Genomic DNA, 17,374 nt, shown 5'->3' on the forward strand with positions numbered 1-17,374 from the left:
ATTTTGCTTCTTTATGAGATGACCAGACATCTATACTATAGCCCTGTATAACAGCTGAGAATTAAAGATATAGTTTCAGTTACGTACAACGCATAGTACATAAATAGTTTTGTAATATGTGAAGGTCGTGTGCTTGTGTGTGTTATGTGCCATCAAGTTGCTTCCGACTTGTGGCGAGTTGCATTATGTTTATTCCCTCAAGTAATCAATGCTGCTTGCTTACCTGAAGAAAAACTTCACTAAATTATATTTACACAAAGAATACTGTGTCTTCCCAGTTTTGTAGTAAGCAATACCAAAATTTAACTCAAACATCCTTTCAGATCCAGTTAATTGAGAAATGTACTAATTACAACAATGAATGGCTTCTTTAAAATGACAAGGCCCCAAAACATGGACTATTTACTCAGGCAGCGTAATCTAGAATACATCAGTAGAAGTCTGTCTTTTTCCCTAAAGGGTTTTCTGTATAAAGGGCATTCACTTCATTTCACTTCCTTTCCAAACCACTCCCATACAACTTCTGAGGTCAGGGTGTTGTGTTGTATTTTTGCTGCTGTTGTGATTTAGTACCCCCCCATTTAGACTGTGTACAAATCCTGTCAGATTTCCCCACCTAAAGCTAAACTGAAGTCTACAAACATTAAGAAATCAAGACAAACAGGTATGTTTACTGGCATTTTATTTTTTTAAAGTAATTCAGAAAGAAAAAAGATTCAGGTGGATGATAACGTAGTCCACACATTTTAATTAGCAAAGAGCCAAACACTAGACAAAAACCATGCTTCAAACTCTAGCAAACACCAATTAATGTTAAAATCAAATGGACCAATCCAGACAAACTATCACTTATTTAGAAGCATGCCAATTACTCGCAGAACCTGGAAGTGTGAATTGTTACAATAAGTATTATGCATTACGTCTCAGCTATGACATACAGTAGACAGATTTTCTATTCATGTTTCTACATAATGAGGGTGCACATACTTAAGCAAAATATGTCATCTACAGAACAGACATTTCCGTAAATTCAAAACTCAATGTGTTCATATATATTGGTAAATGGTAGAAATGATAAAATTCCCTAAAATTTTAAAAGCAAATCTTCAGTGCAAAGAGAAACAGAGATACTCTCTCTGCTTACACTGGAGAGGAGCTTTCCAATTCTGAAAAAAAAATGTTCCAACTTTTAAAAAAGCACACACAGTTCTCTCAATGTATTGTCAAAGTTCACATTATCCTAAGCATCAGATTTCCAGATGTGCCTAAAAAGGAACTCCTACCAATTCCCATGCTTCCCCCTTCCTCAAAGCACTTGCTTAAAAAAATATATGAACCTGGATCTAGAACATTTTAAACGGAGCAGGAGGAGAACAGTTTTAAAAAGGCTGGTACGATCTAGGCACTGACACACTTTGATTTAGCAACAGGACCCCTGTGACGGAGGACAGCGCAAAATAAAAGTGCTAATCTTGTGACAGCAGATGAAAACAACAGCTACTAAACATAAGACTTTTTTAAAAAGCTGTGAGTTAACCAAAGGGGGAAAGTCCATCAAAGCACAAACACGGCTTAATACAGAGTTTCCAAGATGTACTGGCACACACTGCTGAATGGTAGCTCTGTATTGTCACACAGAAAAGATGAAAAATATTTGAATCGATTTGAGCTCTGATAAAAAGCAACAGCTCCTCTTTGCTCTCCAAAATATTTCTTTTTAAGGTTCCGGGTTTTTTTGCTTTCTCTCCCTCTCCCTGCTGAATGAAGTCCTTCACGTACCTGGTTCTTATCAATTACTGAAGTATCTTCATCCTCCTGGTTGCTAAAAGTCCTTTACAAAACTTACAGCAAGCACAATACAATGTATACATGTTACATGCAAGATTTGAAGATATCGTTTCGGTCGCCTTCATGATCTGACATTTTCGGGCCGATGATATCCGAGAAGAAATGCAGAATGTCTGCACAGAGTCACACGCCTTGAGCAAACCCTTTCTCCTGTATGCCCTAATGATCTGATCCAAAAACTCAAGGGTACCTTAAAACAACGGGCTACCTGTTCTAGCCATGCTTAGGAATGTGGCCAAATCACTTTTATTGATTTAACCTTTACAGGAATGCTACATATCCTCAGAGCAAAACATTTCTAACGTATTTATAATATGATACACCTCTGAGAAGTCTTTAAAAAAATTTTTTTTAAGATCTGAAGGGTATAAGACTGACCGATCTTGCACTTGGTGATTATTTCAATTTTTTTCAATATGTTGATTAACAAGCTTTTGTTATTTTTGAGGCTCCCTTTAGTCGGCTGAAGGGGCACAGGAAGGCAATACCATGAATGCTGTTCCTACAACATGTTCCATTGATGTAAGCAGAGGGGAAGCAGAAGCAGTAGCGGGTGGATTGTTCATGAAGCCAGGCTACAAAATACATTCACAAAATAATCTCAGCTATTAATCTATCCAATACAAGCCTCCCTTGATTCAGGAAGACAAGGTCCTAAAGCAGATCAAAAGTTAATGGTGTATTGTGGCCAGGTAACTCAGGAGCTACCCCTTCCTCCAGCCCTTGCAGTCCCTGACAGGCGACAAAAATAAACCAACACACACCACAACCCTGAGGTTTCTATCGAGCTCCTGGCAGGTCATGATGCATAGCCATCGTATGCAGATGGCGGACTGTGTTTGGCCTGGCAGATTACAAATCGTGCAGGTCTGCTCTCAACATTTTCCTTTCAAAAAATGTAAGCAGAGGCAAGTTTGGTGGGCTGTATCCTACTGATCCACTCCACAAATGTCCCCAGACAAGGAGCACCCCCCCACCCAACTATTGGAGGAAACAGCCAGTGCTTGAGGACTGGATAAATGGAAGCCAGTCCTATCAAGTAAGCCTGCTTACGACTGCGTAAGTGATACCCATGGAAACAGCGTTTTAGTGCGGCCATTTTTATGTCTAAAAGCGTCTTCTTTCACCCTATGTCTATACAGTAGAAAGGGAGAGGAGAAGGCCAGTTACGCTCAGGAGGAGGAGATGTACTTCTTTTCAGAATCTGACAAATGGTATTTCTATAGAGCCCTTCAACGGCATTCGCTTGCATTTCATAGAAAGTGTATACTCTGGAAAACTATTGCTTAAAACCAGGGCTTTTTTTCTGGGAAAAGAGGTGGTGGAACTCAGTGGGTTGCCCTCGGAGAAAATGGTCACAAGGCTGCTGGCCCCGCCCCCTGATCTCCTGATCGCCAAGCGGCGCGGAGGGCAATCTAAACTCCCCTCTGTCTGGAGATCAGGGGGCGGGGCCACCAGCCATGTGACCATTTTCAAGAGGTTCCGGAACTCCGTTCCCCCGCGTTCCCTCTGAAAAAAAGCCCTGCTTAAAACGTTAAAACTGAGCATTTGGAGTTCACCTTTGATCACACTCCACAGCCTATCGTGTTAATTACTTTCTCAAATGCTGCTCCCGCTTCACCACAGGCTGCTATGAAAAGGACCCTTTACCCCTAAAAATACAGTTCCCCTAATTCTGAGCTACTTGAGTTTTATGATGTTAACCCGTGTAGCCAAAGAAGGCAAGAGCCGTTGCCACACGCTCTTAAAGAGACGGCCCACTCACTGATCTCTGGCGGGTTTTTTCTTCTTCACTCACTCCATACATCTCCTATTTCAAAGTGGCAGCAGGCAGTTTGGATCCCATTTTTTCAGCGTCTTTTCTGAGAATGCAATTTCCTGCACCAGCTAAAAGACACCCCCAAAAAACCCAAAAGCCCAACTGCCTTCTTCCGCTTTGAAATCAGAGACATATGGAGTGAGTGAAAAAAACCCGCCAGAGATCCGTGAGTGGGCCGTCTCTTTAAGAGCGTGTGGAAACAGCTTACGTCCCATTCCCAACACACACGCACAGAAAAAACAAATCGGTTAAAAGTCTATCAAGCTCATAAGCAGGACAATGTGTTCACCTATAACTGGGTTTCCTAAATTCTGGTGCCAAATGGCTGAATGAGAGGTGTGAGATCTGTGGACAAGAGGGGGAAAGCTACAATTAAGTAGTGCAGCATCACGGAGGAAGGGAATAGTACTTACTGCACAGCTGGTAATCCAGCTACCCCAGTCATAGGCACGTGGCAACATCTGCCAAGCATTCTTCAGACCAATCCAAATTTACCAAGTTAGCATCTAGAACATTCCTCTTTAGGCAAAACCATGCCAGTCTACAGGTATGGGAACTAACATCCCTGAATTTTCTCAGCATGAAAAAGGAGTCACCACATGCAGACATATGGTATTCCAGGGAGAAAGCCTAGGCGAAATGCACCACCGCAATATGCCATTTTCCACATGGAGGGAGCATTTTTAACATGAGAGATCAGTCAAATATTGCATTTTGTTCCTGCAATGAGAAGTATTACGAGGGCTTTTTTTCAGCCGGAACGTGGTGGAACGGCATTCCGGAACCTCTTGAAAATGGTCACATGGCTGGTGGCCCCGCCCCCTGATCTCCAGACAGAGGGGAGTTTAGATTGCCCTCCATGCCGCTCAGCAGCACGGAGGGCAATCTCAACTCCCCTCTGTCTGGAGATCAGGGGGCGGGGCCACCAGCCATGTGACCATTTTCCCCGAGGGCAACCCACTGAGTTCCACCACTTCTTTTCCTAGAAAAAAAGCCCTGAGTATTACAGTCCAAGAAACACCATTTGACATTCTATAAATATAATTAGCTTTACCACTTAGTGTTCCCTATTCTAAAGGAGAGGTGGATGTGTGGTCGGATATAACAACAACAACAACATTCGATTTATATACCGCCCTTCAGGACAACTTAATGCCCACTCAGAGCAGTTTACAAAGCATGCTATTATTATCCCCACAACAAAACACCCTGTGAGGTGGGTGGGGCTGAGAGAGCTCCAGAGAACTGTGACTAGCCCAAGGTCACCCAGCTGGCTTCGAGTGGAGGAGTGGGGAATCAAACCCGGCTCTACAGATTAGAGTCCCGCGCTCTTAACCACTACACCAAACTGGCTCTCTACAGTGTCGAATGTGACCCATCCATCAAATGTGCATGTGAGCGAGTGGTTCCCACCGCAAGCAGAATAGGTGAATCTTAAAAAAATTTTAAGCTGGCCACATGAGAGCTAGATTTCTTAAAGCTTGGATGAATCAGTGCCTTTAGTTTGAGCCTTGTTGTTTTTACGGATTTCTGTGCAACTCATTCTGCACTTGTTACATAAGTATTTCCTCTGCTTGATTACTGGTTGTTTTTATATGCTACTTATACACAAAGTTAACTGTGTTCCACCATACTGTGGATGTCCGAATGGTGAAAGAAGCCATGGCTCAGGGGCATGCAGAAAGTGGCAAGTCCAATCCCCGGCATCTCTAGTTAAACCCTCACAATGCGCTTACTGATTGTGGCATAGATCGACAGACATAAAATTAGAATTTAAAATAAGGAAAACTATAGTAGAGAAGGAACTGCTGAATGATTTCGCTTCCATTGTAGCAGTATCTGTCCATTATTCAAGCATAAATCAATACCACAGTTACTTCCATAAAATTGTCACACATGACCATTTGCATGCTTTCGCCTACATAAAAGCACTACCCATGTGCATTAGTCATGTTTGAAAGAGCCCTTGTTTTCAATGTATCACAACTGAGTCCGCATAGGCCAATTCTGTCTCCATTGCCTACCCAATTCCCTGAAAACCTCAGGTGGTCAAAGCACTCAAGAACCAAGTAATCCATAGGGCACCAAAACCAAACGAAAACCTTGCAGAAATGAGAAAAGGTTGTCAGGCCGTACCGTAGTCAAGAGAGCTTTAAAATGTACTGCGCATGACTTACAGCTCATCTTCAATTTAAGAATCAACTCCCACTGTGGGTATGTATTCATAAAGTTGAAAGCCCCCCCCAATACACACACACACACACACACACACACACACACACACACACAAACATTGCAGCTGTGGCTCTAACAGGTGGAGCAGTTCACAGAAGTTTTAAACCCAGAGAGACCATCTGCAATTTTATGATTCACCATAAACTCGTACTGGTGTCTCAAATTCTCTAAGACAGAAGGGGAAATAACCAATACATTATGAATGCCAGAAAAATAAAAATATTACAGAGATTGCCTGTGTCATACTGTAAAAAGATACCAAGTGTTCTTGATACCTGAATGTTCGCATTTCTATAAAATATCACAGTTGTATAGCAAAATGGCAAAATGCCAAAGGCTATGAAGAGTTTTATTTAAAATGATTAATAAAAAAGAATATACTCAACAGCAATGTATCAAAGATAATAGCCAAAAAAGAAAAGAAAAGATAATAGTCGTGTTACGAGGAAAAGGAAAGCTGACATTAGCAGCATCACAGGTTGTATAAAAACGTTATGTAAAGTGTGGCTTAGATCACGAAAGTAAAATAAAAATTAAATGCACGGGCTTAAAAGGATAATTAAGGAATTATAACTATTGAAATATTTTGTAATTTAGTATATATACTATGCCTGGGATCGAAAAGGGCCCAGAAACTAGCTGTCCACATGCCATGCAGATGGCAGCCCCTTATGGACGGCAACTCTGGAGGATGCACCAACCTTCGTGGCATGGATGGAGAGAGGTACATCTGGTTGGAATGGGCTTTGTACAAGATGAAATTATGCTTCGGGATCCCTCCAGGTTCTGTTCTGTCTCTGATCATCCAGAGATTTAAAATGAAGTGTCACCAACTCTACTTTGACTCAGGTGAGGCAGTGGATATTCCAAACCCTTATCTGAGCTGGCTAAGGACAATAAACTTAAACTCAATCCAGACATGACTGAGTTGCATCTCATCAACCATATTGCAGCTCATCAACCCGTATATGGACTCCCAGTATTTGTTTAAATAGCCTGCCCCTGGACTATTTCAATGATTTTTTAAAAAATTATTGTTGATTTTATGTTTTTGTGATTTTAATGTATTTTTTAATGTTGTTAGCCGCCCTGAGCCGCCCTGAGCCCATTTGTGGGGAGGGCGGGGTATAAATAGAATAAAATAAAATAATAATAAATAATTGCTAACTGGATTAAAAAGCCAACCTGTTGCAGATGATGTTGCATTCCCCACTTGAAGGGTTAGGCACATTACACTATGGAATTTCATCACCCAAAGTGCCACCTACTGCCATTCCTTGATCCATAAGATCTGGGCACAGTTATTCATGCTCGGATCGGGGATGCCTCTTAAAAGATAGCTCAAAAAGCTGCAGCTCTATTGCAGACAGGTACGAGCTAGTAGGATCATCTGTTCCTGGTACTGAAAACATCTATACCGTCTGCCTGCCTATTCATTTCTGAGCATAATTCCTAGTGCTTTTTAACCCCTGTGCAGAATGGGACCAGAGTGCCCGAACAACCAACCACTCCCATATGTGCCTGCCTGTCCACTTCGAGCACCTGCTGAGGTCCTTCTTCTATGTGTGCCCCCACTCTGAGTTGGGGTAATATAGAGTGGGAATCACAGAGGGTGGGCTTTTCTGTGGTAGCCTCACTTCAGGTATTCATCCGGCGTCCAATCTAATTCGTTTCAGGCATCAGGTTAAATCACACCCAGGCATGTGAATGATTTGACCTTGTGGTTGTGGTGGTAGTCAAGTTCTTCCATCTTTACGCTGTGAAAGGTGTTTGTGTCACTGAACTTGCTTGCCTGGGGTTAGCGCTGCTGCTGCTGCTTTTATCTGCAGTTGTTGTTTTTATAATTAATTGTATTTATTTGCTGGCTTCTAATTTTACTGTTAGATTTTGTATTTGTTGTTCAGTGCCCTGGGAACTCACTGTTGGGCTCACAACAAAGGATCGTTACCTTATTTTTGCTCTGTTGGTGAGCTTCGTAAGCATATCTGGCTGATCACTGTTGGTGACAGAGTGCAGGATCTAGATAGAGCCTTAGCACAGTCTATCATAGCTTTTGCAGCAGAACTTGCAAGCAATTAATGTTGATTTGTTGATGTTATAAATGAACTGGAGAAATTCTAAAAAAAATTATCTTGCGTTTGGTAAGAAGCAATCTGGATTTTATAGAGGCACTCCCTTCTGTCCTTTAATCTCCTGTCATAACCAGCATAACTTATCTCAATATGATCTCCCCCTGCTCTTGCGTTTCAAACCTCTTTTTATTCTCTCTATTGGAAGTTCTTCCCTAAGCCAATCTTGAGACCCACTGCAACCATTTATAACTTTTGGATTCGAGGAAACGAAAATCCTTATATGTGAGTTGTTACCATTTCCAAGGGTCAGCTACACATATTGTTGAAGTGTCTGTTTCACCATACACACATTTTTAATGTAGCAACGGCTATGTCAGAGATAGCAAAGTATATTATTTTTTTTCTAATAAAATGTCAAATCAAATGTAAACATAACGTTTGAAGTTGCTGGCTTTTGAACATGGAGAGTCTACCCAGAATAGACCGGACTATTCAAAATAATGTGCTTATTAAAATAATCAGGATTTCCTGCCTGACCTCGACCAGAGCCAGGGCCTTCTCAGTCCTGGCTCTGACCTGGTGGAACTCTCTTTCTAGTGAGACTAGGGCCTGGCAGGATTTACTATCCTTCCGCCGGGCCTGTAAGACAGAGATGTTCTGCCACACGTACGGTTGAGTTTGGCTGGTCCTCTGCCAGCCTGGTAGAGGAGAAGTGAAGATCTAAGCCCTCCCTAGTCGTCCACCATCTAGCTTTCCCGACTGACAGACTGATTGCCTCCAACTAGTGAATTTGATTGCTGCTATCTTGTATATAAACTGTTTTATACTTATACGGCACTGTTTTGATACTGTTGTTTTAAATTGCTTTTAGGATGTAAATTATATGGAATGTTTTATACTTAATGTAATCCGCCCTGAGCCTGCTTTGCGGGGAGGGCAGAATAATTATCTAAAGTAAATAAATAAAAAATAATGGATTTCAGTTAGGCAGTCACTTGACAAAAACAAATGTCCCTGAGCAGTAGAAAAGAGCAAGAGTCCAATAGCACCTATAAGACTTAACAAAAATTGTGGTAGGGTATGAGCTTTCGTGAGCCACAGCTCACTTCTTTAGATACAGCTAGAATGTGAGTCCATCTGTCCTTGTATCTTGGAAAGTGGAGTGATTTCAGAAGCCAAATGACAATAGCCAGGGAATGCCAATAGCAGGCGTGATTGGATAGGGTGGGGTCTGCAGAGGGGTGGTAGGTGTGGAGAAATCAGCATTGGTAATGAGACAGGAAGGCTAGATCTCAATTCAGTCCAGGTGTAGGCATTGTCGTGAGCTTCATAAGGGGGCAGGAGGGGTGAGAGAAAGGAGGGAAAAAACCTATGGTGTCACTGTAGTTGTACACAACATCTCTGTTTCCTTGGATGTCATAAAGGCAGCATGGGCAGCCACGACACAAAGCTGTGGTGCTGTTTCCCCAATGAACCTGCACACACATGTGTTCATGCAAACACATTCACAAGAAGTCAGAAATTAATTACTGACACTAAGATTGTTTCATGTCATCAAGTGGAAGGATTATTACGGGACACCTGGCCTGGCTGATAGGAAGACAATGCAAAACATTGCTAATGCCTCTTAAAATCGCCAGTGATTTGGCAGCTTCGCTGGTCAGCTTGTTCCGATGTTCAGCTGCATTCACACAGTGCAGACTTCTTGATGATAACTGCTGCGCCGCAAATTAAATGCACAGCTTCCTATCTGATGCTCAACACAGTCTTGTAAATGAATGCATGCTGTCTCCATGGCCCATCCCGTAAATCTCTTCCATTCAATTCAGGCCATAAGTCAGCACATGCAAAACCTTCAATTGAAAAACCTCCCATGTCAGGATTGCGAAAGACCTTTCTGAGCAAACCACGGCAAGTGGGAGCAGAGTGCTCATCTTCCATCGTAAGAAGGAGGCCTTTGACCTAGATAAACTATCTCATATTGGTTTGTACCCTGCCAGTCCACGATAACCAAGTCCGAAGACGTCTTCCAGCCTTCCTCAGATGGAACACGCTGTTCCAAATCTCTTTTGTCAGAGGAAAGCTTCCAAGTTGGCTGAGCGGTGTGGTGCAATACCAGCCATACCGTTTGGATAGCTTTGTACACTCGGCATAAGGCCATTAAAATTGGGGCTAAATGTTATCTGATCAAACTACAAAAGTAACAAAGAATATTGACCACTGAAGTGACAAACTTCGGAAAGAGAAGACAGAAAGATTTCTTTGTACCACTGAAATCTGCAATGTTTTTTAGAAATTTAACAATAAACAGGTCAGATTACTTCTCACTATCTTGCTATTGTAACATTTCCCTCCACTCAGTCAATCTTGTGTACAGACTCTCCTATCTAGTGCCAACCATCTTTACAATTATCCCTTTTTGTTGGGCATGTGACTCATCATTTTTGCACTTGCATGTGTCAAACACATCAGCTTTAGTGAGTAATACCTTGGCAAAACAGGCATGACTCTGCCCCATTTCATAGACAAAGGAGATTACAAAAGATTACAGAAGTTCAGTTATCTTCTTGAAAACAACAGGAGTCAGTTATTTATTTCTGCCTAGAATTATTCTAAGCTCGTTTCTAGAAATGATTTAAATGATCCTTGAAGCATTTTACTCCATCACTCTAGCCGGTAGCTGGTAAGATAGATAACACTGAACTATTTTCCTCTTGAGATATATGCAGATAGGAGATTCTGTTTCTCCTATCTGTTTAGGACTAAATAGGAGATGCAAAAAGCATTGTCCATGTTGTACATGGCGACAAATACATGAAGCTGTCTTAATATAAATTCATATTTATGTATTATAATCATCCTTCCATACTTGAATGGACCGTCAGAGTGAGTTACAGCAAATTTAAAAACAAGTACCAGAAGATTACAACGGGGGGGAGGGAGAAGCCAAAGGCAACAACCAGCACGCAGCCTCTAACTCCCCCAGCACCATCATAAAACTAACAGTGCTATTTTAAGCGTTCACCTGAAAAGCCAGCATGGATTGGGAAAGGTGAACTTCCTTCAGGAACAGCAGCAAAGATACAGCACTTCTACAGGAAATGACCCTACCTTATGGTCAGGGCTTTTTTTCTGGGAAAAGAGGTGGTGGAACTCAGTGGGCTGCCCTCGGAGAAAATGGTCACATGGCTGGTGGCCCCGCCCCCTGATCTCCAGACAGAGGAGAGTTGAGATTGCCCTCTGCGCCTCTCGGCAATCTCAACTCCCCTCTGGCTGGAGAGCAGGGGGCGGGGCCACCAGCCATGTGACCATTTTCAAGAGGTTCCGGAACTCCGTTCCACCGCATTCCAGCTGAAAAAAAGCCCTCCTTTATGGCCATCTACCATACTTCCAATGATAACACCAGTACCCAGACAGATGTTGCACCAGTGGTCCACCTAGCACAGTACCGTCTGTTTCACTGTGTATCGATGCTCCAAATTCTCAGATGAAAGACATGCCTCTTTCAGGCCTGCTCTTTTAAAACGGAGACACTTGTGGTTTAAACTATGCTCTATTGCTGAGTGGATAATCATGTGAATAATCTCGCCTGTCTCGATCACTAGGTTTCTGTGTGTATTCGTGAGGATTAGTTTTTGTACCACTCCAGGAATCACAGCAGGATAGTATCTGGTAGACAGACATTGAGCCCAACTTTGTATCTTTTTCCCAAATCTTTTATGAGTTAATTAAACACAGGATAGTGCTGAAGGGAGTGGGACAAGATCTTATTCCACTGTTATCTCCACCCCACCCTTCATCGGTACTGTGTTCAGGGTGAGATAGTGATATTTTGGTTCAGACAGATGTGACTGAGCCCTGAGCTTGCACGTTCCTCTTGCATACACCAAAATTTATCAATGATTTACACTCCAGCACAAACCACAGTTTGGCACTGCATATGAGCTGGCAGACATGCATTTGTGCTTTCAAATCAGGAGTGCAAACTACAGTTTGAAGTTGGTTTGTAATCCCAGTGTGGAGGAAAAGTGCAAGCCATAGTTTGCAAGTTCAGGTGCAACAGCAAACTATGATGCGAACTAAAGTTTAAATAACTAATTTACTTGCAGCTTCACAAGGGGAAGGGAACACAAGCTCAGGACTGGTTCATATATAACATACAGCCATAGATGCAGAGGAGTTAGCCGTGTTAGTCTGTGGTAGCAAAATCAAAAAGAGTCCAGTAGGACCTTTAAGACTAACCAATTTTATTGTAGCATAAGCTTTCGAGAATCAAGTTCTCTTCGTCAAATGCATGATACAGAGATTTGACCAGTCTCTGTATCATGCATCTGACGAAGAGAACTTGATTCTCGAAAGCTTATGCTACAATAAAATTGGTTAGTCTTAAAGGTGCTACTGGACTCTTTTTGATTTAACATACAGCCATGATTTTGCATCACATCTGAACCATGATAGTTTGAGAGACGGAAATAACCATACTAGTACCAAACATGAGTAAGTAACAAGCAGGGTTTTTCTCCCCCCCACCCAAACTGGGATTGCCATCTTAATAATACTAATTGCAGGAAGGAAATCTAGGCAAGAATTCTCTGTGATTGACCCACAGCATGTGCGCTCAGCTTTATATATTTAACTTTGGAGTTTTTATCATCTGGGATTAAATATTTAATCATTAATGAATGAGATTTCCGGGAATAGATTAGCTTGCTTTTGGGCGGTTGGGCACACTATTTTGTTTTAATGCCTTACTGGATGTAGAGGCAGATACAGCAACCTACCAGAACCATTCCAACAGAATTTGCAAGCAACTAGTTCATGAAACAGGTTACTACCAGAACCACCTTAAGCAGTTACATCTTTCTAAGCCTTCTGATTTTCAGACTGCACTATAAGATACCTAAATGATCTTATTTCTGATTGACAGAGAATGCTCTCTTATAATGCTCTTTTATAAACATTAGCCAATTTAATTCTTTAACCCTACAGAAAGTGAGTAATTTCACCCACTCACATTCAACATTGTACCTACTTCTCTGAACTGGGTCTTAGAGCGTGGATCAAAAAATCCACACAAAGGGGCCAAGACAGATCGGGGAAGGAGGGAGTTTCTACAAGCCTGAGGGAAGGCCCAGGTTAAAAACTCCCCAAATACTAGAAGCAACAACTGTAACTTTAAGAGATGAATGGTCATGGAGATCATATGAAACTGTGAGCAAAATTAGATGCAACAGGAGCCATGGATCTATCCTGTGGCCACTGTCGCCATTTTAAAAGCATTTCTAGTTATTTTAAAATTACCACGAGGCCACATGGGAAGGGGAGAAGAGTGTGCACATGGTGTGGCAGCCCCAGGAGCTCTTCTCCCCCTCCTCCCCATGCCTTCTCCCCCCATTCCTGTTTCAGCACCTGAAGGGATGGGGGAGGAATAAGAGTTCCTGGGGCTGCTACACTGTACATACAACATCAGGACCTCTCAGAAATTTTAGAAGAACTACAAATGCATTTAAAATTGCAACAGCAACCACGGGATGGATCCGTAGCTACTGTCACATCTTGTTTGGTGCGATGTTCTGATACTCTGGTGGATTTTTGGAGGGTTGCTAAGCAACTGCAGCAACATTTGTGAGCCTTTCAAAGTCTTAGTTACTGTCTGGCAAAGACGGGAGAGTGGTAAAAAATGGAAGGGAGAGAAGGAAGGAGATGGGAAAGAAGAGAGCTGGGTGGATGGGTGAGAAGACAATGAGAGGGGCTGACAGGGAGAGGGAAAGAAGAAGAAGGGTGAGGGAGATAAAAGATGTTGGTTGGTGGAAGGAAGGATGATTGATTTGATTTGATTTGATTTGATTGATTTGATTCAGCTTTTAGCCCACTCTCCCCACGAACGGGCTCAGAGCGGATAACAATATATTAAAAAGTACATCAAAATTTACATTAAAAAACAGGGTTAACATACCTGTAACTTATGTTCATCGAGTTCTTCTGTGCTGACACACATGGGGGGACTGCGCAGGCGCAGGCCAGCCGCCGGAGAATTTTCTAGAGCTTCCATGGCTCCGAAGGGGCCGTTTGTCGCGCGCCTCAGCGACCGTTTTCCCGCCCAAACGGTCACGTGATCCTCCAGCGACCAACGGCCCCTTCCCTCAGTTCTCCTTTGCCGCCGCTTGACCAACACACTTCAGCCATAACACCTTAAAAACACCAATATCCGTTACAGCCATCACAGTATTGTGCATTGGAGTTCACAGCGGGGTAGGAGGGAGGGTTGTGTGTCAGCACAGAAGAACTCGATGAACATAAGTTACAGGTATGTTAACCCTGTTTTCATCTTCGTTCTTCTGTGCCTCCACACATGGGAGTGTACCAAGCTTCACACAACAAGGAAGGCGGGGGTGAAGTCCAACACAATTTTATTGAACAAACAAGAACAACAATAAATAGATATGCATATATACATCTATGTAAAAAAACTGTGTAAGGACACATATACACACCCCCAGGTACATATATACACACTGTCACTCAAGGGTACCCAGCAGGTACGCCAAGAAAGTCATTCCAAAACTCCCTCAGGAAAAAAGGGAGTGTAAGACAGCCTTGGCTACAGATACATCCTGCTCCGCATTGACATCAACGGCGTAATGCCTGACAAAGGTGTCTGCAGAGGACCATGTGGCTGCTTTACAAATGTTAACCAGGGGCACCCCCCTGAGGAGTGCCGAAGAGGATGCTTGGGACCGCGTGGAGTGGGCTCTGACATGGAGCGGGCAAGCCACCCCTGCCAGGGAATAGGCCTTGCTAATGGCCGTCACAATCCACCTAGACAGGGTCTGCGAGGAAGCCCTGTTACCCTTGTCCTTGGCCCCAAAGCATACAAACAGGTGAGGACAGGTGCGGAATTCCTTTGTCCTATGAAGGTAATAGGCTAGGGCCCTCTTCAAGTCTAGGGAATGGAGGGCCTTTTCCCCCTTAGAGGAAGGTTGAGGAAAGAATGCAGGCAGTGAGATATCCTGCGAGAGGTGGAAGGCGGACACCACCTTGGGCAGAAACCCGAGGCAGGGACGCAGGACCACCTTGTTGGGATGAAACACAAGAAAGGGAGGGTCAGACCGCAGTGCAGACAGCTCACTGACCCGTCTGGCCGATGTGACGGCCACCAAGAATGCTACCTTGTAGGATAGCATATCCAAGGGGCATGTAGCCATAGGTTCAAATGGAGGCAACATGAGACGTGAGAGCACCAAGGACAGCGACCACTGAGGCACTGGCGCTGACACAGGTGGGTAAAGATTGTACATGCCCTTAAGGAACTGGCGGGATTGTGGGTGAGAAAACACCGTAGCACCCTCAACTCGGGTGTGAGCAGCTGATATCGCTGCCAGGTGGACCTTGAGGGAGGAAGCCTTCAAGCCCAGGCCACGCAAGTGGCACAAATACTCGAACACAACCCCCAAGGGACTGTTGTCAGGCACCACTCCTCTGGCAAGTGCCCAGAGCTCAAACCTGCGCCACTTGGCCGCATAAGCGCGCCTAGTGGATGGCCGACGAGCATTCAGGAGGACCCTCTGTACCTCGTCAGTAAAGCCTATCGGGGAGGAACGATCCGCCAAGCCGTTAGGTGCAGCTTCCTGGGATCGTGGTGGACCAGGCTCCCATTTAGGAGAAGGTCTTGCCGAGGGGGCAGACTCACATACGTCCGTTGGGACATTCGCAGGAGCTTCGGGAACCAAACCTGCCGTGGCCAGAAGGGGGCCACTAGGATGCAGTCCGTCCCGTCCTCCTCTATCTTGCACAGGACCCTGGGAATCAAGGGGAATGGAGGAAACATGTAGTGCAAGCCCTGCGTCCACGTAAACTGGAAGGCATCCGCAATAGAGAGGGGGTCGCTCCCTGCCCTGGAACAGAACGTGTGGGCCTTGGTGGTCGCCGCAGTGGCGAACACGTCTATCACTGGATGACCCCACATCCGGAAGATCGGCCCAATGCACTCTCCGTTCAGTTCCCACTCGTGGTCTAGTAAAGGGGCCCTGCTGAGGGCATCTGCCCGGGCATTGTCTGACCCAGCCACGTGTATAGCACGGAGCGACACGCCGTTCTTGATAGCCCACTGCCAAGTGAGTGTGGCTTCCCGGCACAGGGCCATGGACACTGTGCCCCCCTGCTGATTCACGTAGTACATGGCAGTCGTGTTGTCCGTCTGCACCAAGACATGACGATTTCTCAGCAGTGCTGTAAGAGACACAAGTGCGAAACGAATGGCCCTTAGTTCAAGCACATTGATATGGAGGGTCTTTTCCCTGTCAGACCAGACATCTTGCACCGACACATCACCACAGTAAGCCCCCCATCCCAACAGAGAGGCATCAGTGGTAACCGTGATGTCATGGTGTTGATACCCGAAAGGGGTCCCTCTAAACAAGTTGTCATCAGACAGCCACCAGTCCAAGGAGGAGAGGATGACCCTCGGGATAGAGAATTTGAGGGACGGAGGGTGCAGTAGAGCATCATACCTCCGCACAAACCAGTTCTGGAGAGGGCGCATACGCAGCCTAGCGAAAGGCACCACAGAGGTGGCCGCTGCCATATGCCCTAGTAAGCACTGGATAGTGCGCACAGACTGGAACCGGTTCCTTTTAAACATGGACACAAGACCCCTTAGGGACCGAGCCCTCTCCAAGGGGAGCAGGGCCTTACCCTCTACAGAGTCTAAAAGCGCACCAATGTAGGACACCTTGCAGCTGGGCACCAGCTTGGATTTCTCCAAGTTCACCAGGAGCCCCAGGCGTTGGCAAGTGCTAAGTACCAAGCCAATGTCCTGCACCAGCCTAGACTCTGATTCAGCCACGATGAGCCAGTCATCGAGGTACGGAAAGATGGTACAGCCTTCTTCCCGTAGGAAGGAAACCACAGGGGCCACACATTTAGTGAACACTCGTGGGGCAGTGGACAGGCCAAAGGGGAGCACCTTATACCGGAAAACCCGTTGCCGGTAAACAAAGCTCAGGTATTTCCTGTGCTCCTCCCGTATGCCCACGTGAAAGTATGCGTCTTTTAAGTCAAGAACCGCAAACCAATCCCCTTGCTTCAGTAAGGCGATCACCGCCGCCAACGTAACCATTTTGAACTTGGTCACCTTGAGGAAGGCATTAAGGCCCCTCAGATCTAAAATGGGACGTAAACCCCCATCCTTCTTAGGGACCAGGAAGAACCTAGAGAAGAAACCCTTTACAGAGTCCTCATAGGGCAATTCTTCCACAGCACCCTTGGCCAAGAGCGACACGATCTCCGCATCCAGCTCGGCCATAGTGTTATTGACAGCTGTCAGGGGTGAACTGCATCTAGGCAGCTCAACGAACTCCAGCCCGTATCCCAGTTCAACAATAGTTAAGACCCATGAGTC

General features: G+C 44.5%; 2 protein-coding genes across 5 annotated transcripts in view; one reads left to right on the plus strand and one right to left on the minus strand.

Moving 5' to 3' along the window:
- Positions 1–17,374, minus strand: part of SUPT3H (SPT3 homolog, SAGA and STAGA complex component) — a 369,426-nt gene that overhangs the window by 304,137 nt on the left and 47,915 nt on the right. The gene's annotated exons all lie outside the window — the stretch shown is intronic.
- The window catches only part of RUNX2 (RUNX family transcription factor 2), a 257,963-nt gene that overhangs the window by 8,313 nt on the left and 232,276 nt on the right, over positions 1–17,374 (plus strand). The window lies entirely within an intron of this gene.

This window comes from Eublepharis macularius, chromosome 1, assembly GCF_028583425.1.
Source record: "Eublepharis macularius isolate TG4126 chromosome 1, MPM_Emac_v1.0, whole genome shotgun sequence".
Lineage (NCBI taxonomy): Eukaryota > Metazoa > Chordata > Lepidosauria > Squamata > Eublepharidae > Eublepharis > Eublepharis macularius.